The following is a 23,634-nucleotide window of genomic DNA, read 5'->3' as shown; positions in this document are numbered from 1 at the left end:
ATAATAATAATAATAATAATAATAATAATAATAATAATAAAACATTAATATAAATAATAGTAACACTTAATAATTATAGAGATCAAAATAGAAATAATGATATAAAATCTGACACTAGAGTGGAACCACCTAGCCGCCCCAACATAATAACCGCTTCCCATATTGAAAAGTGCTTAGTACTAAAATTTCTGTAATACAGAAACGTATTAGGGATACAGCAAAAAAATGGAACTTTGAAGTCGAGATTTCGACATTTGAAATTATGAAATGTTTAATTTGACTGGAATTTTCAACCTTTAGTCTTGGACTTTTAAGTCATGAAATTTTCAACCATTTTAAACTCAAAATTTCAACGATAAAGTCAAAATATTTGCTTTCAGAAAATTTGTTTCTACTCAATAATCAAAAAATCATCTTCTTTTCAGATCTTTGAAATGTTGACCTGACTTAAAAAAATAGTCATTTGCAATGATTGAACATAAAGAAATCGTCGAGATCAAATTGAGCATGTAAATTGTTTGACTCTATGGAATCTCTATTGATGCCACTGACTTCTTCGTGATGGAATCAATGCTGTTACGGAAGTTTTAATGGACAGACGGACTGACTGAACTGTTTGCTCAGCGTATGATGTCGCTGTATAGGAATATTTTCAAGATAATTTGGATAATTTAATTAGTTCCCACTTTTGTATTTTTTGCAAATTTTATAAAACATACATTTCACCTACCTACTTATAAACAGCAGACAACATAAACAGACAACACATCTAAGATGGCGAGTCCTGTGGACGCATGCTTAGTGAAACATTGACTATAAACATCAGACAACATATCTAAGATGGCGAGTCCTGTGGACGCATGCTTAGTGAAACATTGACTATAAACATCAGACAACATATCTAAGATGGCGAGTCCTGTGGACGCATGCTTAGTGAAACATTGACTATAAACATCAGACAACATATCTAAGATGGCGAGTCCTGTGGACGCATACTCAGTTAAACATTGACTATAAACATCAGACAACATATCTAAGATGGCGAGTCCTGTGGACGCATACTCAGTTAAACATTGACTATAAACATCAGACAACATATCTAAGATGGCGAGTCCTGTGGACGCATGCTTAGTGAAACATTGACTATAAACATCAGACAACATATCTAAGATGGCGAGTCCTGTGGACACATACTCAGTTAAACATTGACTATAAACATCAGACAACATATCTACGATGGCGAGTCCTGTGACGCATGCTCAGTGAAGCATTAACTATAAACATCAGACAACAAATCTAAGATTGCAAGTCCTGTGGATGCATGCTCAGTGAAACATTGACTAGTATAAACATTATAACGTAGAAAATTGTAATCTTATTACGCAGAAGAAGTTTACCAAAAGAGAATACAAAAAAAAATATTTGTTTTTCAAATGAGTTATGAACAGATAACCTTATTACATAGAAAAGATCATCGAAAGAAAATAGAAAAAAAAATAAACATGTTTTTTTTTTAATGAGCTAGAACTAGAACATATATCATGTGCTTGTAGTAAACGCAGGTGTTTTTTTTTTCAGTTCTTAAGTTTAATTTCATGAAATGTGCTCTTAAATAAATCATATTTCCATTTTATCATGTGCCATACCCAATTTATAACTTTTTTTTATATTAATATATATATATATAAGCCCCTCAACCAAAACATTTAGCGCTCAAGTTTATGAGCGATATCAGCAGAAAGAGGAACCAATACCTAAAGCTCTCTCTCAAGCTTGAGAGCAATATCAGGAGAAAGAGGAACCAATACCTAAATCTCTCTCTCAAACTTGAGAGTGATATCATGTACATGCAGAAAACGCAGGTGGTTTGTTCAGTTCTTAAGTTTAATTTAATAAAATGCACTCTTAAATAAATCATATTTCCATTTTTTTCATGAGCCATACCCAATTTATAACTTTTTATATTAATATAAATAAAAGCCCCCCAACCAAACATTTAGAGCTCAAGTTTATGAGCGATATCAGGAGAAAGAGGAACCAATACCTAAATCTCTCTCTCAAACTTGAGAGTGATATCATGTACATGCAGAAAACGCAGGTGGTTTGTTCAGTTCTTAAGTTTAATTTAATAAAATGCACTCTTAAATAAATCATATTTCCATTTTTTTCATGAGCCATACCCAATTTATAACTTTTTATATTAATATAAATAAAAGCCCCCCGACCAAAACATTTAGAGCTCAAGTTTATGAGCGATATCCGGAGAAAGAGGAACAAATACCTAAAGCTCTCTCTCAAGCTTGAGAGCGATATCAGGAGAAAAAGACCCAATACCTAAAGCTCTCTCTCTCTATAATAATAATAATAATAATAATAATAATAATAATAATAATAATATCTTTATTTAGAGAGAGTAACTCATTTGGATTACACCAATTTTCAATAAGGCTCTCTTAATACAATAATAATTACATTAAAAATAAACAATACATATTCAATAATAATGATAAATAAAGATGTTATACAATTTAAATACAATAAACAATTATTATATATGGCATTACAGTACAAATATTATGGTAATGTTAAAAGTACATAGATTTGTAGTTATGTTTAAATTTAATACTGTGTTTGATTTTTTAATTGAATTAGGAAGAGCATTCCATACTTTTGGTCAATTGTACGAGAAACTAGACTTATACAACTCTGTATTTGGTTTTGGAATTATAAAATTATCTGAGGACGAAAATCTCGTATTGTATTTTTGGTTTGCAGAAGCTGATAAAATAAGACTGGACATATATTTTGGACCTAAGCCATGTTTTGCCTTATACATTAGTAATGATTTATGATAATGTATTGTTTGTGTAATCGGCACAATGTTACATTCGTGAAATAATTCGCTTGAAGGTTTGGTGTAATCATGTTCGTCTAAAATTATTCTTGCTGCTCGGTTTTGCAGTTTTAGTAAACTATCTAATAGAAAGTTATTACAGTTTCCCCATATTGAACAACAATAATCTAAGTGAGGTAAAACGTAAGCGTTATGGAACATTTGTCTAGCTTTGTGATTTAAATATTTTTTTATCCTTTTTAGTAAAGCTAAAGAAGAGTTAACCCTTTTTATGATATAATCAATATGAGAAGACCAGGGTAGAGATGCATTAATAAAAATACCTAGAACCTTTTCACATGTACTTTCTTTAATTTGTTGTTTATTCATAGCAATATTAATGTTTTCATTTGATGTAACTGAAAGCTTCTGTTTAGAGCCAATACATATAGCCTTCGTTTTAGATACATTTACAGCCATTTTATTGTCATCACACCAGCGAAAAATATCTTGTAAAACCGTATTAAGTTTTTGACTGATACAACTTTTGTTTTGTCCAATGACTGATATGGTGCTATCATCAGCAAATAAATCGGTGTTATGATTAGGATTAAACAAAGGAAGATCATTTATAAAAAGTAAAAACAACACAGGTCCTAAAACGGATCCTTGAGGTACACCCGTTTTTTGTTTTTGTAAGTCTGAAAATGTATTTGAAATAGATACCATCTGATATCTGTCAGCCAAATATGATGTAAACCATCGTAACGAAGTATAAGCACATTTGTATTTGTTTAATTTTTAAATAAGCAGTTCATGATTGAGAAGATCAAAGGCTTTTGCTAGATCTAGAAACACTGCCCCAACAAGATCGCCATCATCAATGGCTTTAAGCCATTTATCCAATAAAGCTGTTAACGCAGTTTGACAAGAATGGTTTACGCGAAAGCCTGACTGCATTCTATACAATAAGTTGTATTTATTAAGATACTTTACTAAGTGTGTTTTCACATGTTTTTCGAGGATTTTAGAAATGAGTGGTAAAATTACAATGAGTCTGTAATTAAAAACATCCTGTTTTGAACCTTTGTTCTTATAAACTGGTATGACTTTTGCAAGTTTAAATGAAGATGGAAAAATACATTTTTTAATACTTAAGTTAAAAATATGACAAAGTGGTAGTGAAATAGCATGAGAAGACATCTTTAAAAACTTTGCACTTATGTTATCAAGACCTGTTGCTTTTGATTCATCTAGTGCTTTTAGTTGTAAACACACAAAATCATTACTCATAAGTGGTATAGAAAAATACACGTTATCTGGTACATGACCCGATAGGAAATCATCAAGTTTGTTAAAGGAACTATTGTTGCTGTTTTGATTTATATTAAGATTATCTGTGATATTTGTGAAATAAGCATTAAATACATCAGCAACGCTTTTCGGTTCTAAAATTTCCTTTTTTTTACAATCACTTATGATTTTAATACTGGTATGATTGTCGGTTCCGTTGACGGTATGTAGGTGCTTCCATAATTTACTACTGTTTCCCTTTTTGTGTTCTATGATATTGGTATATTAATTTTGTTTAGAGTTTTCGATGAGATATTTGACTTAAGAGCGATATCAGGAGAAAAAAGAACCAATACCTAAAGCTCTCTCTCAAGCTTGAGAGCGATATCAAGGGAACGAGGAACAAATACCTAAAGCTCTCTCTCAAGCTTGAGAGCGATATCAGGAGAAAAAGCAACCAATACCTAAAACTCTCTCCAAAGCTTGCGAGCGATATCAGGAGAAAGAGGAACCAATACCTAAAGCTCTCAAGCTTAAGAGCGGTATCAGGAGAAAGAGGAACCAATATCTAAAGCTTTCTCTCTAGCTTGAAAGCGATATCAGAAAAAAGAGGAACCAATACCTTAAGCTTGACACCGATTTCAGGAGAAAAAGGAACCAATACCTAAAGCTTGAGAGCGATCTCAAAAGAAAGAGGAACCAATACCTCAAGCTCTCTCTCAAGCTTCAGAGCGATATCAGGAGAAGAAGGAACCAATACCTAAAGTTCTCTCTCATGCTTGATAGCGATATCAGGAGAAAAAAGAACCAATACCTAAAGCTCTCTCTCAAGCTTGAGAGCGATATCAGGAGAAAAAAGAACCAATACCTAAAGCTCTCTCTCAAGCTTGAGAGCGATATCAGGAGAAAGAGGAACAAATACCTAAAGCTCTCTCTCAAGCTTCAGAGCGATATCAGGAAAAAAAGGAACCAATACCTAAAGCTCTCTCCAAAGCTTGAGAGCGATATCAGGAGAAAGAGGAACCAATACCTAATACTCTCAAGCTTGAGAGCGGTATCAGGAGAAAGAGGAACCAATACCTAAAGCTTTCTCTCTAGCTTGAGAACGATATCAGAAAAAAGAGGAACCAATACCTTAAGCTTGAGAGCGATTTCAGGAGAAAGAGGAACCAATACCTAAAGCTTGAGAGCGATATCAGAAGAAAGAGGAACCAATACCTAAAGCTCTCTCTCAAGCTTGAGAGCGATATCAGGAGAAAGAGGAACTAATGCCCAAAGCTCTCTTTCAAGCTTTACAGCGATATCAGGAGAAAGAAGAACCAATACCTAAAGCTTGAGAGCGATATCAGAAGAAAGAGGAACCAATACCTATATAAAGCTCTCTCTCATTCTTGAGAGCGATATCAGGAGAAAGAGGAACCAATACCTAAAGCTTGAGAGCGATATCAGGAGAAAGAGGAAAAAATACCTAAAGCTTGAGAGCGATATCAGAAGAAAGAGGAACAAATACCTAAAGCTTGAAAGCGGTATCAGGAGAAAGAGTAACTAATACCTAATGCTTGAGAGCGATATCAACAGAAAGAGGAACCAACACATAAAGCTTGAGAGCTTGAGTGAGATATCAGGAGAAAGAGGAACCAATACCTAAAGCTTGAGAGAGATATCAGGGGAAAGAGGAAACAATACATAAAGCTTGAGAGCAATATCAGCAGAAAGAGGAACCAATACCTACATTTCTCTCTCAAACTTGAGAGCGATATAAGGAGAAAGAGGAACAAATACCTAAAGCTCTCTCTCAAGCTTGAGAGCGATATCAGGAGAAAAAAGAACCAATACCTAAAGCTCTCTCTCAAGCTTCAGAGCGATATCAGGAGAAAGAGGAACAAATACCTAGCTTGAGAGCTTGAGAGAGATATTAGAAGAAAGAGGAACCAATACCTAAAGCTTGAGAGAGATATCAAGAGAAAGAGGAAGCAATACCTAAAGCTCTTAAGCTTGAGATCGATATCAGAAGAAATAGGAAGCAATACCTTTAGCTTGAGAGCGTTTTCAGGAGAAAGAGGAACAAATACATTAAGCTTAAGAGCGATATCAGAAGAAAGAGGAATCAATACCTAAAGCTCTCTAAAGCTTGAGAGCTTTATCAGAAGAAAGAGGAACCAATACCTAAAGCTCTCTCACAAGCTTGAAAGCGATATCAGGAGAAAGAGGAACTGATACCTAAAGCTTTCAAGCATGAGAGCGATATCAGGAGAAAGAGGAACCAATGCCCAAATCTCTCTTTCAAGCTTGAGAGCGATATCAGCAGAAAGAGGAACCAATACCTACATCTCCCTCTCAAACTTGAGAGCGATATAAGGAGAAAGAGGAACAAATACCTAAAGCTCTCTCTCAAGCTTGAGAGCGATATCAGGAGAAAAAAGAACAAATACCTAAAGCTCTCTCTCAAGCTTCAAAGCGATATCAGGAGAAAGAGGAACAAATACCTAGCTTGAGAGCTTGAGAGAGATATTAGAAGAAAGAGGAACCAATACCTAAAGCTTGAGAGAGATATCAAGAGAAAGAGGAAACAATACCTAAAGCTCTCAAGCTTGAGATCGATATCAGAAGAAATAGGAACCAATACCTTAAGCTTGAGAGCGATTTCAGGAGAAAGAGGAACAAATACCTAAAGCTTAAGAGTGATATCAGAAGAAAGAGGAACCAATACCTAAAGCTCTTTCAAGCTTGAGAGCTTTATCAGGAGAAAGAGGAACCAATACCTAAAGCTTGAAAGAGATATCAGGAGAAAGAGGAAACAATACCTAAAGCTCTCAAGCTTGAGATCGATATCAGGAGAAAGAAAAACCAATACCTAAAGCTTGAGAGCTTGAGAGAGATATCAGGAGAAATAGGAACCAATACCTAACGCGCTCAAGCTTGAGAGCGATCTCAGGAGAAATAGGACCAATACCTAAAGCTCTCAAGCTTTAGACAGATATCAGGAGAAAGAGGAACCAATACCTCAAGCTGTCAAGCTTAAGAGCAATATCAGGAGAAAGAGGAACCAATACCTAAAGCTTGAGAGCGATATCAGAAGAAAGAGGAACCGATACCTGAAGTTCTCAAGCTTGAGAGCGATATCAGGAGAAAGAGGAACCAATTCTTAAAGCTCTCTCTCAAGCTTGAGAGCGATATCAGGAGAAAGAGGAACCAATACCTAAAGCTTGAGAACGATATCAGGAGAAAGAGGAACCAATATCTAAAGCTTGAGAGCGGTATCAGGAGAAAGAGTAACTACTAGTAATACCTTAAGCTTGAGGGTGATATCAGGAGAAAGAGGAACCAATACATAAAGCTTGAGAGCTTGAGAGAGATAACAGGAGAAAGAGGAAACAATACTTAAAGCTTGAGAGAGATATCAGAAGAAAGAGGAACCAATGCCTTAAGCTCTCAAGCTTGAGATCGATATCAGAAGAAAGAAGAACTAATACCTAAAGCTTGAGAACGATATCAGGAGAAAGAGGAACCAAAATCTAAGGCTTGAGAGCGGTATCAGGAAAAAGAGTAACTAATACCTAAAGCTTGAGGGTGATATCAGGAGAAAGAGGAACCAATACATAAAGCTTGAGAGCTTGCGAGAGATATCAGGAGAAAGAGGAAACAATAGTTAAAGCTTGAGAGAGATATCAGGAGAAAAAAGAACCAATGCCTAACGCTCTCAAGCTTGAGATCGATATCAGGAGAAAGGGGAACCAATACCTAAAGCTTGTGAGCTTGAGAGAGATATCAGGAGAAGGAGGAACCAATGCCTAACGCTCTCAAGCTTGAGCGATCTTAGGAGAATTAGGACCAATACCTTAAGCCCTGAAACTTGAGAGAGATATCATGAGAAAGAGGAACCAATACCTGAAGCTCTCAAGCTTAAGAGCAATATCAGGAGAAAGAGGAATCAATACCTAAAGCTTGAGAGCGGTATCAGGAGAAAGAGTAACTAATACCTAAAGCTTGAGGGCGATATCAGGAGAAGGAGGAACCAATACATTAAGCTTGGGAGCTTGAGAGAGATATCAGGAGAAAGAGGAAATAATACATCAACCTTGAGAGCTTGATATCGATATCAGGAGAAAAATGAACCAATACCTAAAGCTTAAAAGCGATATCAGAGGAAAGAGGAACCAATACCTAAAGCACTCTCACATTCTTGAGAGCGATATCAGCAGAAAGAGTAACCAATACCTAAAACTTGAGAGAGATATCAGGAGAAAGAGGAAACAATACCTTATGCTCTCAAGCTTGAGATCGATATCAGGAGAAAGAGGAACCAATACCTAATGCTTGAGAGCTTGAGAGAGATATCAGGAGAAATAGGAACCAATACCTAAAGCTGTCAAGCTTAAGAGCAATATCAGGAGAAGGAGGAACCAATACCTAAAGCTTGAGAGCGATTTCAGGAGAAAGAGGAACCAATACCTAAAGCTCTCTCTCAAGCTTGAGAGAGATATCAGGAGGAAGAGGAACCGATACCTGAAGTTCTCAAGCTTGAGAGCGATATCAGGAGAAAGAGGAACCAATTCCCAAAGCTCTCTCTCAAGCTTGAGAGCGATATCAGGAGAAAGAGGAACCAATACCTAAAGCTTGAGAGCGATTTCAAGAGAAAGAAGAACGAATACCTAAAGCTCTCTCTCAAGCTTGAGAGCGATATCAGGAGAAGAAGGAACCGATACCTGAAGTTCTCAAGCTCGAGAGCGATATCAGGAGAAGAAGGAACCAATTCCCAAAGCTCTCTCTCAAGCTTGAGAGCGATATTAGGAAAAAGAGGAACCAATACCTAAAGCTAAAGAACGATATCAGGAGAAAGAGGAACCAATATCTAAAGCTTGAGAGCGCTATCAGGAGAAAGAGTAACTACTAGTAATACCTAAAGCTTGAGGGTAATATCAGGAGAAAGAGGAACTAATACATAAAGCTTGAGAGCTTGAGAGAGATAACAGGAGAAAGAGGAAACAATATTTAAAGCTTGAGAGAGATATCAGGAGAAAGAGGAACAAATGCCTAAAGCTCTCAAGCTTGAGATCGATATCAGGAGAAAGAGGAACCAATACCTAAAGCTTGAGAACGATATCAGGAGAAAGAGGAACCAATATCTAAAGCTTGAGAGCGGTATCAGGAGAAAGAGTAACTAATACATAAAGCTTGAGAGATATATTAGGAGAAAAAGGAAACAATAGTTAAAGCTTGAGAGAGATATCAGGAGAAAGAGAAACAAATACATAAAGCTTGAGAGCTTGAGAGAGATATCAGGAGAAAGAGGAACCAATACCTATAGCTTGTGAGCTTGAGAGAGATATCAGGAGAAATAGGAACCAATGCGTAACGCTCTCAAGCTTGAGAGCGATCTCAGAAGAAATAGGACCAATACCTAAAGCTCTGAAACTTGAGAGATATCATAAGAAAGACGAACCATTACCTGAAGTTCTCAAGCTTAAGAGCAATATCAGGAGAAAGAGGAACCAATACCTAAAGCTTGAGAGCGGTATCAGGAGAAATAGTAACTAATACCTAAAGCTTGAGGGCGATATCAGGAGAAGGAGGAAACAATACATAAACCTTGTGAGCTTGAGAGAGATATCAGGAGAAAGAAGAAATAATACAAAAACCTTGAGAGCTTGATATCGATATCAGGAGAAAGATGAACCAATACCTAAAGCTTAAGAGCGATATCAGAGGAAAGAGGAACCAATAACTAAAGTCCTCTCTCATTCTTCAGAGCGATATCAGGAGAAAGAGGAACCAATACCTAAAGCTTGAGAGAGATATCAGGAGAAAGAGGAACCAATACCTAAAACTTGAGAGAGATATCAGGAGAAAGAGGAACCAATATCTAAAGCTTGAGAGCGGTATCAGGAAAAATAGTAACTAATACCGAAAGCTTGAGGGCGATATCAGGAGAAGGAGGAACCAATACATAAAGCTTGAGAGCTTGAGAGAGATATCAGGAGAAATAGGAACCAATACCTAACGCGCTCAAGCTTGAGAGTGATCTCGGGAGAAATAGGACCAATACCTAAAGCTCTCAAGCTTGAGATAGATATCAGGAGAAAGAGGAACCAATACCTAAAGCTGTCAATCATAAGAGGAATATCAAGAGAAAGAGGAACCAATACATAAAGCTTGAGAGCGATTTCAAGAAAAAAGAGGAACCAATACCTAAAGCTCTCTCTCAAGCTTGAGAGCGATATCAGGAGAAAAAGGGACCGATACCTGAAGTTCTCAAGCTTGAGAGCGATATCAGGAGAAAGAGGAACCATTTCCCAAAGCTCTCTCTCATGCTTGAGAGCGATATCAGGAGAAAGAGGAACCAATACCTAAAGCTTGAGAACGATATCAGGAGAAAGAGGAACCAATATCTAAAGCTTGAGAGCGGTATCAGGAGAAAGAGTAACTACTAGTTATACCTAAAGCTTGAGGGTAATATCAGGAGAAAGAGGAACCAAAACATAAATCTTGAGAGCTTAGGAGAGATAACAGGAGAAAGAGGAAACAATACTTAAAGCTTGAGAGAGATATCAGGAGAAAGAGGAACCAATGCCTAAAGCTCTCAAGCTTGAGAGAGATATCAGGAGAAAGAGGAACCAATACCTAAAGCTTGAGAACAATATCAGGAGAAAGAGGAACCAATATCTAAAGCTTGAGAGCGGTATCAGGAGAAAGAGTAACTAATACGTAAAGCTTGAGGGAGATATCAGGAGAAAGAAGAACCAATACCTAAAGCTTGTGAGCTTGAGAGAGATAGTAGGTGAAATAGGAACCAACGCCTAACGCTCTCAAGCTTGAGAGCGATCTCAGGAGAAATAGGACCAATACCTAAAGCTCTGAAACTTGAGAGAGATATCATGAGAAAGAAGAACCAATACCTGAAGCTCTCAAGCTTAAGAGCAATATCAGGAGAAAGAGGAACCAATACCTAAAGCTTGAGAGCGGTATCAGGAGAAAGAGTAACTAATACCTAAAGCTTGAGAGCGATATTAGGAGAAGGAGGAACCAATACATAAAGCTTGAGAGCTTGAGAGAGATATCAGGAGAAATAGGAACCAATACCTAACGCTCTCAAGCTTGAGAGCGATCTCAGGAGAAATGAGACCAATTCCTAAAGATCTGAAGCTTGAGAGAGATATCAGGAGAAATAGGAACCAATGCCTAACGCTCTCAAGCTTGAGAGCGATCTCAGGAGAAATAGGACCAATACCTAAAGCTCTGAAACTTGAGAGAGATATCATGAGAAAAAAGAACCAATAACTGAAGCTGTCAAGCTTAAGAGCAATATCAGGAGAAAAAGGAACCAATATCTAAAGCTTGAGAGCGGTATCAGGAGAAAGAGTAACTAATACCTGAAGCTTGAGGGCAATATCAGGAGAAGGAGGAACCAATACATAAAGCTTGAGAGCTTGAGAGAGATATCAGGAGAAAGAGGAAACAATACATAAACCTTGAGAGCTTGATATTGATATGAGGAGAAAGATGAACCAATACCTAAACCTTGAGAGCTTGAGAGAGATATCAGGAGAAATAGGAACCAATACCTAACGCTCTCAAGCTTGAGAGCGATCTCAGGAGAAAGAGGAACCATTTCCCAAAGCTCTCTCTCATGCTTGAGAGCGATATCAGGAGAAAGAGGAACCAATACCTAAAGCTTGAGAACGATATATGGAGAAAAAGCTTGAGGGTAATATCAGGAGAAAGAGGAACCAAAACATAAATCTTGAGAGCTTAGGAGAGATAACAGGAGAAAGAGGAAACAATACTTAAAGCTTGAGAGAGATATCAGGAGAAAGAGGAACCAATGCCTAAAGCTCTCAAGCTTGAGAGAGATATCAGGAGAAAGAGGAACCAATACCTAAAGCTTGAGAACAATATCAGGAGAAAGAGGAACCAATATCTAAAGCTTGAGAGCGGTATCAGGAGAAAGAGTAACTAATACGTAAAGCTTGAGGGAGATATCAGGAGAAAGAAGAACCAATACCTAAAGCTTGTGAGCTTGAGAGAGATAGTAGGTGAAATAGGAACCAACGCCTAACGCTCTCAAGCTTGAGAGCGATCTCAGGAGAAATAGGACCAATACCTAAAGCTCTGAAACTTGAGAGAGATATCATGAGAAAGAAGAACCAATACCTGAAGCTCTCAAGCTTAAGAGCAATATCAGGAGAAAGAGGAACCAATACCTAAAGCTTGAGAGCGGTATCAGGAGAAAGAGTAACTAATACCTAAAGCTTGAGAGCGATATTAGGAGAAGGAGGAACCAATACATAAAGCTTGAGAGCTTGAGAGAGATATCAGGAGAAATAGGAACCAATACCTAACGCTCTCAAGCTTGAGAGCGATCCGATCTCAGGAGAAATGAGACCAATTCCTAAAGATCTGAAGCTTGAGAGAGATATCAGGAGAAATAGGAACCAATGCCTAACGCTCTCAAGCTTGAGAGCGATCTCAGGAGAAATAGGACCAATACCTAAAGCTCTGAAACTTGAGAGAGATATCATGAGAAAAAAGAACCAATAACTGAAGCTCTCAAGCTTAAGACCAATATCAGGAGAAATTGGACCAATACCTAAAGCTCTGAAACTTGGGAGAGATATCATGAGAAAAAAGAACCAATAACTGAAGCTCTCAAGCTTAAGAGCAATATCAGGAGAAAAAGGAACCAATATCTAAAGCTTGAGAGCGGTATCAGGAGAAAGAGTAACTAATACCTGAAGCTTGAGGGCAATATCAGGAGAAGGAGGAACCAATACATAAAGCTTGAGAGCTTGAGAGAGATATCAGGAGAAAGAGGAAACAATACATAAACCTTGAGAGCTTGATATTGATATGAGGAGAAAGATGAACCAATACCTAAACCTTGAGAGCTTGAGAGAGATATCAGGAGAAATAGGAACCAATACCTAACGCTCTCAAGCTTGAGAGCGATCTCAGGAGAAAGAGGAACCATTTCCCAAAGCTCTCTCTCATGTTTGAGAGCGATATCAGGAGAAAGAGGAACCAATACCTAAAGCTTGAGAACGATATCAGGAGAAAGAGGAACCAATATCTAAAGCTTGAGAGCGGTATCAGGAGAAAGAGTAACTACTAGTTATACCTAAAGCTTGAGGGTAATATCAGGAGAAAGAGGAACCAAAACATAAATCTTGAGAGCTTAGGAGAGATAACAGGAGAAAGAGGAAACAATACTTAAAGCTTGAGAGAGATATCAGGAGAAAGAGGAACCAATGCCTAAAGCTCTCAAGCTTGAGAGAGATATCAGGAGAAAGAGGAACCAATACCTAAAGCTTGAGAACAATATCAGGAGAAAGAGGAACCAATATCTAAAGCTTGAGAGCGGTATCAGGAGAAAGAGTAACTAATACGTAAAGCTTGAGGGAGATATCAGGAGAAAGAAGAACCAATACCTAAAGCTTGTGAGCTTGAGAGAGATAGTAGGTGAAATAGGAACCAACGCCTAACGCTCTCAAGCTTGAGAGCGATCTCAGGAGAAATAGGACCAATACCTAAAGCTCTGAAACTTGAGAGAGATATCATGAGAAAGAAGAACCAATACCTGAAGCTCTCAAGCTTAAGAGCAATATCAGGAGAAAGAGGAACCAATACCTACAGCTTGAGAGCGGTATCAGGAGAAAGAGTAACTAATACCTAAAGCTTGAGAGCGATATTAGGAGAAGAAGGAACCAATACATAAAGCTTGAGAGCTTGAGAGAGATATCAGGAGAAATAGGAACCAATACCTAACGCTCTCAAGCTTGAGAGCGATCTCAGGAGAAATGAGACCAATTCCTAAAGATCTGAAGCTTGAGAGAGATATCAGGAGAAATAGGAACCAATGCCTAACGCTCTCAAGCTTGAGAGCGATCTCAGGAGAAATAGGACCAATACCTAAAGCTCTGAAACTTGAGAGAGATATCATGAAAAAAAAGAACCAATAACTGAAGCTCTCAAGCTTAAGAGCAATATCAGGAGAAAAAGGAACCAATATCTAAAGCTTGAGAGCGGTATCAGGAGAAAGAGTAACTAATACCTGAAGCTTGAGGGCAATATCAGGAGAAGGAGGAACCAATACATAAAGCTTGAGAGCTTGAGAGAGATATCAGGAGAAAGAGGAAACAATACATAAACCTTGAGAGCTTGATATTGATATGAGGAGAAAGATGAACCAATATCTAAACCTTGAGAGCTTGAGAGAGATATCAGGAGAAATAGGAACCAATACCTAACGCTCTCAAGCTTGAGAGCGATCTCAGGAGAAATGAGACCAATACCTAAAGCTCTGAAGCTTGAGAGCGATATCAGGAGAAAGAGGAACCAATTCCCAAAGCTCTCTCTCAAGCTTGAGAGCGATATCAGGAGAAAGAGGAACCAATACCTAGAGCTTGAGAACGATATCAGGAGAAAGAGGAACCAATATCTAAAACTTGAGAGCGGTATCATGAGAAAGAGTAACTACTAGTAATACCTAAAGCTTGAGGGTAATATCAGGAGAAAAAGGAACCAATGCCTAAAGCTCTCAAGCTTGAGATCGATATCAGGAGGAAGAGGAACCAATACCTAAAGCTTGTGAGCTTGAGAGAGATATCAGGAGAAATAGGACCAATACCTAAAGCTCTGAAACTTGAGAGAGATATCATGAGAAAGAGGAACCAATACCTGAAGCTCTCAAGCTTAAGAGCAATATCAGGAGAAAGAGGAACCAATACCTAAAGCTTGAGAGCGGTATCAGGAGAAAGAGTAACTAATACCTAAAGTTTGAGAGCGATATCAGGAGAAGGAGGAACCAATACATAAAGCTTGAGAGCTTGAGAGAGATATCAGGAGAAATAGGAACCAATACCTAACGCTCTCAAGCTTGAGAGCGATCTCAGGAGAAATGAGACCAATACCTAAAGCTCTGAAGCTTGAGAGCGATATCAGGAGAAAGAGGAACCAATTCCCAAAGCTCTCTCTCAAGCTTGAGAGCGATATCAGGAGAAAGAGGAACTAATACCTAAAGCTTGAGAACGATATCAGGAGTAAGAGGAACCAATACCTAAAGCTTGAGAACAATATCAGGAGAAAGAGGAACCAATATCTAAAGCTTGAGAGCGGTATCAGGAGAAAGAGTAACTAATACCTAAAGATTGAGGGTGATATCAGGAGAAAGAGGAACCAATACCTAAAGCTTGTGAGCTTGAGAGAGATATTAGGTGAAATAGGAACCAACGCCTAACGCTCTCAAGCTTGAGAGCGATCTCAGGAGAAATAGGACCAATACCTAAAGCTCTGAAACTTGAGAGAGATATCATGAGAAAGAAGAACCAATACCTGAAGCTCTCAAGCTTAAGAGCAATATCAGGAGAAAGAGGAACCAAAACCTAAAGCTTGAGAGCGGTATCAGGAGAAAGAGTAACTAATACCTAAAGCTTGAGAGCGATATTAGGAGGAGGAACCAATACATAAAGCTTGAGAGCTTGAGAGAGATATCAGAAGAAAGAGGAAACAATACATAAACCTTGAGAGCTTGATATTGATATGAGAAGAAAGATGAACCAATACCTAAACCTTGAGAGCTTGAGAGAGATATCAGGAGAAATAGGAACCAATACCTAGCGCTCTGAAGCTTGAGAGCGATCTCAGGAGAAATGAGACCAATACCTAAAGCTCTGAAGCTTGAGAGCGATATCAGGAGAAAGAGGAACCAATTCCCAAAGCTCTCTCTCAAGCTTGAGAGCGATATCAGGAGAAAGAGGAACCAATACCTAGAGCTTGAGAACGATATCAGGAGAAAGAGGAACCAATATCTAAAGCTTGAGAGCGGTATCATGAGAAAGAGTAACTACTAGTAATACCTAAAGCTTGAGGGTAATATCAGGAGAAAAAGGAACCAATGCCTAAAGCTCTCAAGCTTGAGATCGATATCAGGAGAAAGAGGAACCAATACCTAAAGCTTGTGAGCTTGAGAGAGATATCAGGAGAAATAGGAACCAATGCCTAACGCTCTCAAGCTTGAGAGCGATCTCAGGAGAAATAGGACCAATACCTAAAGCTCTGAAACTTGAGAGAGATATCATGAGAAAGAGGAACCAATACCTGAAGCTCTCAAGCTTAAGAGCAATATCAGGAGAAAGAGGAACCAATCCCTAAAGCTTGAGAGCGGTATCAGGAGAAAGAGTAACTAATACCAAAAGCTTGAGAGCGATATCAGGAGAAGGAGGAACCAATACATAAAGCTTCAGAGCTTGAGAGAGATATCAGGAGAAATAGGAACCAATACCTAACGCTCTCAAGCTTGAGAGCGATCTCAGGAGAAATGAGACCAATACCTAAAGCTCTGAAGCTTGAGAGCGATATCAGGAGAAATAGGAACCAATGCCTAACGCTCTCAAGCTTGAGAGCGATCTCAGGAGAAATAGGACCAATACCTAAAGCTCTGAAACTTGAGAGAGATATCATGAGAAAAAAGAACCAATAACTGAAGCTCTCAAGCTTAAGACCAATATCAGGAGAAATTGGACCAATACCTAAAGCTCTGAAACTTGAGAGAGATATCATGAGAAAAAAGAACCAATAACTGAAGCTCTCAAGCTTAAGAGCAATATCAGGAGAAAAAGGAACCAATATCTAAAGCTTGAGAGCGGTATCAGGAGAAAGAGTAACTAATACCTGAAGCTTGAGGGCAATATCAGGAGAAGGAGGAACCAATACATAAAGCTTGAGAGCTTGAGAGAGATATCAGGAGAAAGAGGAAACAATACATAAACCTTGAGAGCTTGATATTGATATGAGGAGAAAGATGAACCAATACCTAAACCTTGAGAGCTTGAGAGAGATATCAGGAGAAATAGGAACCAATACCTAACGCTCTCAAGCTTGAGAGCGATCTCAGGAGAAAGAGGAACCATTTCCCAAAGCTCTCTCTCATGTTTGAGAGCGATATCAGGAGAAAGAGGAACCAATACCTAAAGCTTGAGAACGATATCAGGAGAAAGAGGAACCAATATCTAAAGCTTGAGAGCGGTATCAGGAGAAAGAGTAACTACTAGTTATACCTAAAGCTTGAGGGTAATATCAGGAGAAAGAGGAACCAAAACATAAATCTTGAGAGCTTAGGAGAGATAACAGGAGAAAGAGGAAACAATACTTAAAGCTTGAGAGAGATATCAGGAGAAAGAGGAACCAATGCCTAAAGCTCTCAAGCTTGAGAGAGATATCAGGAGAAAGAGGAACCAATACCTAAAGCTTGAGAACAATATCAGGAGAAAGAGGAACCAATATCTAAAGCTTGAGAGCGGTATCAGGAGAAAGAGTAACTAATACGTAAAGCTTGAGGGAGATATCAGGAGAAAGAAGAACCAATACCTAAAGCTTGTGAGCTTGAGAGAGATAGTAGGTGAAATAGGAACCAACGCCTAACGCTCTCAAGCTTGAGAGCGATCTCAGGAGAAATAGGACCAATACCTAAAGCTCTGAAACTTGAGAGAGATATCATGAGAAAGAAGAACCAATACCTGAAGCTCTCAAGCTTAAGAGCAATATCAGGAGAAAGAGGAACCAATACCTACAGCTTGAGAGCGGTATCAGGAGAAAGAGTAACTAATACCTAAAGCTTGAGAGCGATATTAGGAGAAGAAGGAACCAATACATAAAGCTTGAGAGCTTGAGAGAGATATCAGGAGAAATAGGAACCAATACCTAACGCTCTCAAGCTTGAGAGCGATCTCAGGAGAAATGAGACCAATTCCTAAAGATCTGAAGCTTGAGAGAGATATCAGGAGAAATAGGAACCAATGCCTAACGCTCTCAAGCTTGAGAGCGATCTCAGGAGAAATAGGACCAATACCTAAAGCTCTGAAACTTGAGAGAGATATCATGAAAAAAAAGAACCAATAACTGAAGCTCTCAAGCTTAAGAGCAATATCAGGAGAAAAAGGAACCAATATCTAAAGCTTGAGAGCGGTATCAGGAGAAAGAGTAACTAATACCTGAAGCTTGAGGGCAATATCAGGAGAAGGAGGAACCAATACATAAAGCTTGAGAGCTTGAGAGAGATATCAGGAGAAAGAGGAAACAATACATAAACCTTGAGAGCTTGATATTGATATGAGGAGAAAGATGAACCAATATCTAAACCTTGAGAGCTTGAGAGAGATATCAGGAGAAATAGGAACCAATACCTAACGCTCTCAAGCTTGAGAGCGATCTCAGGAGAAATGAGACCAATACCTAAAGCTCTGAAGCTTGAGAGCGATATCAGGAGAAAGAGGAACCAATTCCCAAAGCTCTCTCTCAAGCTTGAGAGCGATATCAGGAGAAAGAGGAACCAATACCTAGAGCTTGAGAACGATATCAGGAGAAAGAGGAACCAATATCTAAAACTTGAGAGCGGTATCATGAGAAAGAGTAACTACTAGTAATACCTAAAGCTTGAGGGTAATATCAGGAGAAAAAGGAACCAATGCCTAAAGCTCTCAAGCTTGAGATCGATATCAGGAGGAAGAGGAACCAATACCTAAAGCTTGTGAGCTTGAGAGAGATATCAGGAGAAATAGGACCAATACCTAAAGCTCTGAAACTTGAGAGAGATATCATGAGAAAGAGGAACCAATACCTGAAGCTCTCAAGCTTAAGAGCAATATCAGGAGAAAGAGGAACCAATACCTAAAGCTTGAGAGCTTGAGAGAGATATCAGGAGAAATAGGAACCAATACCTAACGCTCTCAAGCTTGAGAGCGATCTCAGGAGAAAGAGGAACCATTTCCCAAAGCTCTCTCTCATGTTTGAGAGCGATATCAGGAGAAAGAGGAACCAATACCTAAAGCTTGAGAACGATATCAGGAGAAAGAGGAACCAATATCTAAAGCTTGAGAGCGGTATCAGGAGAAAGAGTAACTACTAGTTATACCTAAAGCTTGAGGGTAATATCAGGAGAAAGAGGAACCAAAACATAAATCTTGAGAGCTTAGGAGAGATAACAGGAGAAAGAGGAAACAATACTTAAAGCTTGAGAGAGATATCAGGAGAAAGAGGAACCAATGCCTAAAGCTCTCAAGCTTGAGAGAGATATCAGGAGAAAGAGGAACCAATACCTAAAGCTTGAGAACAATATCAGGAGAAAGAGGAACCAATATCTAAAGCTTGAGAGCGGTATCAGGAGAAAGAGTAACTAATACGTAAAGCTTGAGGGAGATATCAGGAGAAAGAAGAACCAATACCTAAAGCTTGTGAGCTTGAGAGAGATAGTAGGTGAAATAGGAACCAACGCCTAACGCTCTCAAGCTTGAGAGCGATCTCAGGAGAAATAGGACCAATACCTAAAGCTCTGAAACTTGAGAGAGATATCATGAGAAAGAAGAACCAATACCTGAAGCTCTCAAGCTTAAGAGCAATATCAGGAGAAAGAGGAACCAATACCTACAGCTTGAGAGCGGTATCAGGAGAAAGAGTAACTAATACCTAAAGCTTGAGAGCGATATTAGGAGAAGAAGGAACCAATACATAAAGCTTGAGAGCTTGAGAGAGATATCAGGAGAAATAGGAACCAATACCTAACGCTCTCAAGCTTGAGAGCGATCTCAGGAGAAATGAGACCAATTCCTAAAGATCTGAAGCTTGAGAGAGATATCAGGAGAAATAGGAACCAATGCCTAACGCTCTCAAGCTTGAGAGCGATCTCAGGAGAAATAGGACCAATACCTAAAGCTCTGAAACTTGAGAGAGATATCATGAAAAAAAAGAACCAATAACTGAAGCTCTCAAGCTTAAGAGCAATATCAGGAGAAAAAGGAACCAATATCTAAAGCTTGAGAGCGGTATCAGGAGAAAGAGTAACTAATACCTGAAGCTTGAGGGCAATATCAGGAGAAGGAGGAACCAATACATAAAGCTTGAGAGCTTGAGAGAGATATCAGGAGAAAGAGGAAACAATACATAAACCTTGAGAGCTTGATATTGATATGAGGAGAAAGATGAACCAATATCTAAACCTTGAGAGCTTGAGAGAGATATCAGGAGAAATAGGAACCAATACCTAACGCTCTCAAGCTTGAGAGCGATCTCAGGAGAAATGAGACCAATACCTAAAGCTCTGAAGCTTGAGAGCGATATCAGGAGAAAGAGGAACCAATTCCCAAAGCTCTCTCTCAAGCTTGAGAGCGATATCAGGAGAAAGAGGAACCAATACCTAGAGCTTGAGAACGATATCAGGAGAAAGAGGAACCAATATCTAAAACTTGAGAGCGGTATCATGAGAAAGAGTAACTACTAGTAATACCTAAAGCTTGAGGGTAATATCAGGAGAAAAAGGAACCAATGCCTAAAGCTCTCAAGCTTGAGATCGATATCAGGAGGAAGAGGAACCAATACCTAAAGCTTGTGAGCTTGAGAGAGATATCAGGAGAAATAGGACCAATACCTAAAGCTCTGAAACTTGAGAGAGATATCATGAGAAAGAGGAACCAATACCTGAAGCTCTCAAGCTTAAGAGCAATATCAGGAGAAAGAGGAACCAATACCTAAAGCTTGAGAGCGGTATCAGGAGAAAGAGTAACTAATACCTAAAGTTTGAGAGCGATATCAGGAGAAGGAGGAACCAATACATAAAGCTTGAGAGCTTGAGAGAGATATCAGGAGAAATAGGAACCAATACCTAACGCTCTCAAGCTTGAGAGCGATCTCAGGAGAAATGAGACCAATACCTAAAGCTCTGAAGCTTGAGAGCGATATCAGGAGAAAGAGGAACCAATTCCCAAAGCTCTCTCTCAAGCTTGAGAGCGATATCAGGAGAAAGAGGAACTAATACCTAAAGCTTGAGAACGATATCAGGAGTAAGAGGAACCAATACCTAAAGCTTGAGAACAATATCAGGAGAAAGAGGAACCAATATCTAAAGCTTGAGAGCGGTATCAGGAGAAAGAGTAACTAATACCTAAAGATTGAGGGTGATATCAGGAGAAAGAGGAACCAATACCTAAAGCTTGTGAGCTTGAGAGAGATATTAGGTGAAATAGGAACCAACGCCTAACGCTCTCAAGCTTGAGAGCGATCTCAGGAGAAATAGGACCAATACCTAAAGCTCTGAAACTTGAGAGAGATATCATGAGAAAGAAGAACCAATACCTGAAGCTCTCAAGCTTAAGAGCAATATCAGGAGAAAGAGGAACCAAAACCTAAAGCTTGAGAGCGGTATCAGGAGAAAGAGTAACTAATACCTAAAGCTTGAGAGCGATATTAGGAGGAGGAACCAATACATAAAGCTTGAGAGCTTGAGAGAGATATCAGAAGAAAGAGGAAACAATACATAAACCTTGAGAGCTTGATATTGATATGAGAAGAAAGATGAACCAATACCTAAACCTTGAGAGCTTGAGAGAGATATCAGGAGAAATAGGAACCAATACCTAGCGCTCTGAAGCTTGAGAGCGATCTCAGGAGAAATGAGACCAATACCTAAAGCTCTGAAGCTTGAGAGCGATATCAGGAGAAAGAGGAACCAATTCCCAAAGCTCTCTCTCAAGCTTGAGAGCGATATCAGGAGAAAGAGGAACCAATACCTAGAGCTTGAGAACGATATCAGGAGAAAGAGGAACCAATATCTAAAGCTTGAGAGCGGTATCATGAGAAAGAGTAACTACTAGTAATACCTAAAGCTTGAGGGTAATATCAGGAGAAAAAGGAACCAATGCCTAAAGCTCTCAAGCTTGAGATCGATATCAGGAGAAAGAGGAACCAATACCTAAAGCTTGTGAGCTTGAGAGAGATATCAGGAGAAATAGGAACCAATGCCTAACGCTCTCAAGCTTGAGAGCGATCTCAGGAGAAATAGGACCAATACCTAAAGCTCTGAAACTTGAGAGAGATATCATGAGAAAGAGGAACCAATACCTGAAGCTCTCAAGCTTAAGAGCAATATCAGGAGAAAGAGGAACCAATCCCTAAAGCTTGAGAGCGGTATCAGGAGAAAGAGTAACTAATACCAAAAGCTTGAGAGCGATATCAGGAGAAGGAGGAACCAATACATAAAGCTTCAGAGCTTGAGAGAGATATCAGGAGAAATAGGAACCAATACCTAACGCTCTCAAGCTTGAGAGCGATCTCAGGAGAAATGAGACCAATACCTAAAGCTCTGAAGCTTGAGAGCGATATCAGGAGAAAGAGGAACCAATTCCCAAAGCTCTCTCTCAAGCTTGAGAGCGATATCAGGAGAAAGAGGAACTAATACCTAAAGCTTGAGAACGATATCAGGAGAAAGAGGAACCAATATATAAAGCTTGAGAGCGGTATCATGAGAAAGAGTAACTACTAGTTATACCTAAAGCTTGAGGGTAATATCAGGAGAAAGAGGAACCAATACATAAAGCTTGAGAGCTTCAGAGAGATAACAGGAGAAATAGGAAACAATACTTAAAGCTTGAGAGAGATATCAGGAGAAAGAGGAACCAATGCCTAAAGCTCTCAAACTTGAGATCGATATCAGGAGAAAGAGGAACCAATACCTAAAGCTTGAGAGCGGTATCAGGAGAAAGAGTAACTAATACCTAAAGCTTGAGGGTGATATCAAGAGAAAGAGGAACCAATACATAAAGCTTGAGAGCTTGAGAGATATATCAGGAGAAAGAGGAAACAATAGTTAAAGCTTGAGAGAGATATCAGGAGAAAGAGGAACCAATGCCTAAAGCTCTCAAGCTTGAGATCGATATCAGGAGAAAAAGGAACCAATGCCTAAAGCTTGTGAGCTTGAGAGAGATATCAGGAGAAATAGGAACCAATGCCTAACGCTCTCAAGCTTGAGAGCGATCTCAGGAGAAATAGGACCAATACCTAAAGCTCTGAAACTTGAGAGAGATATCATGAGAAAGAGGAACCAATACCTGAAGCTCTCAAGCTTAAGAGCAATATCAGGAGAAAGAGGAACCAATACCTAAAGCTTGAGAGCGGTATCAGGAGAAAGAGTAAATAATACCTAAAGCTTGAGAGCGATATCAGGAGAAGGAGGAACCAATACATAAAGCTTGAGAGCTTGAGAGAGATATCAGGAGAAATAGGAACCAAGCTTGAGAGCGATCTCAGGAGAAATGAGACCAATTCCTTAAGATCTGAAGCTTGAGAGAGATATCCGGAGAAAAAAGAACCAATACCCAAAGCTCTCAAGCTTAAGAGCAATTTCAGGAGAAAGAGGAACCAATACCTAAAGCTTATGAGCGATTTCAGGAGAAGAGGAACCAATACCTAAAGCTCTCCCTCATTCTTGAGAACGATATTAGGAGAAATAGAAACCAATATCTAAAGCTTGAGAGCGATATCAGGAGAAAGAGGAACCAATACCTAAAGCTTGAGAGCGATATCAGGAGAAAGAGTAACTAATACCTAAAGCTTGAGAGCGATATTAGGAGAAAGAGGAAACAATACCTAAAGCTCTCTCTCAAGTTTGAGAGCGATATCAGGAGAAAGAGGAACCAATATATAAAGCTTGAGAGCTTGAGATCGATTACAGGAGAAAAAGGAACCAA

At 38.9% G+C, this 23,634-nt stretch overlaps 1 protein-coding gene and 1 long non-coding RNA gene across 3 annotated transcripts in view; one reads left to right on the top strand and one right to left on the bottom strand.

The window, feature by feature from the left end:
* LOC127705049 (transcription intermediary factor 1-beta-like) overlaps positions 1-23,634 on the top strand; it is a 605,637-nt gene that overhangs the window by 502,546 nt on the left and 79,457 nt on the right. The window lies entirely within an intron of this gene.
* The window catches only part of LOC127705054 (uncharacterized), a 36,040-nt gene that overhangs the window by 3,652 nt on the left and 8,754 nt on the right, over positions 1-23,634 (bottom strand). The gene's annotated exons all lie outside the window — the stretch shown is intronic.

This window comes from Mytilus californianus, unplaced genomic scaffold, assembly GCF_021869535.1.
Source record: "Mytilus californianus isolate M0D057914Y unplaced genomic scaffold, xbMytCali1.0.p SCAF_6, whole genome shotgun sequence".
NCBI lineage: Eukaryota > Metazoa > Mollusca > Bivalvia > Mytilida > Mytilidae > Mytilus > Mytilus californianus.
This window is presented reverse-complemented; position numbering and strand designations above follow the sequence as displayed.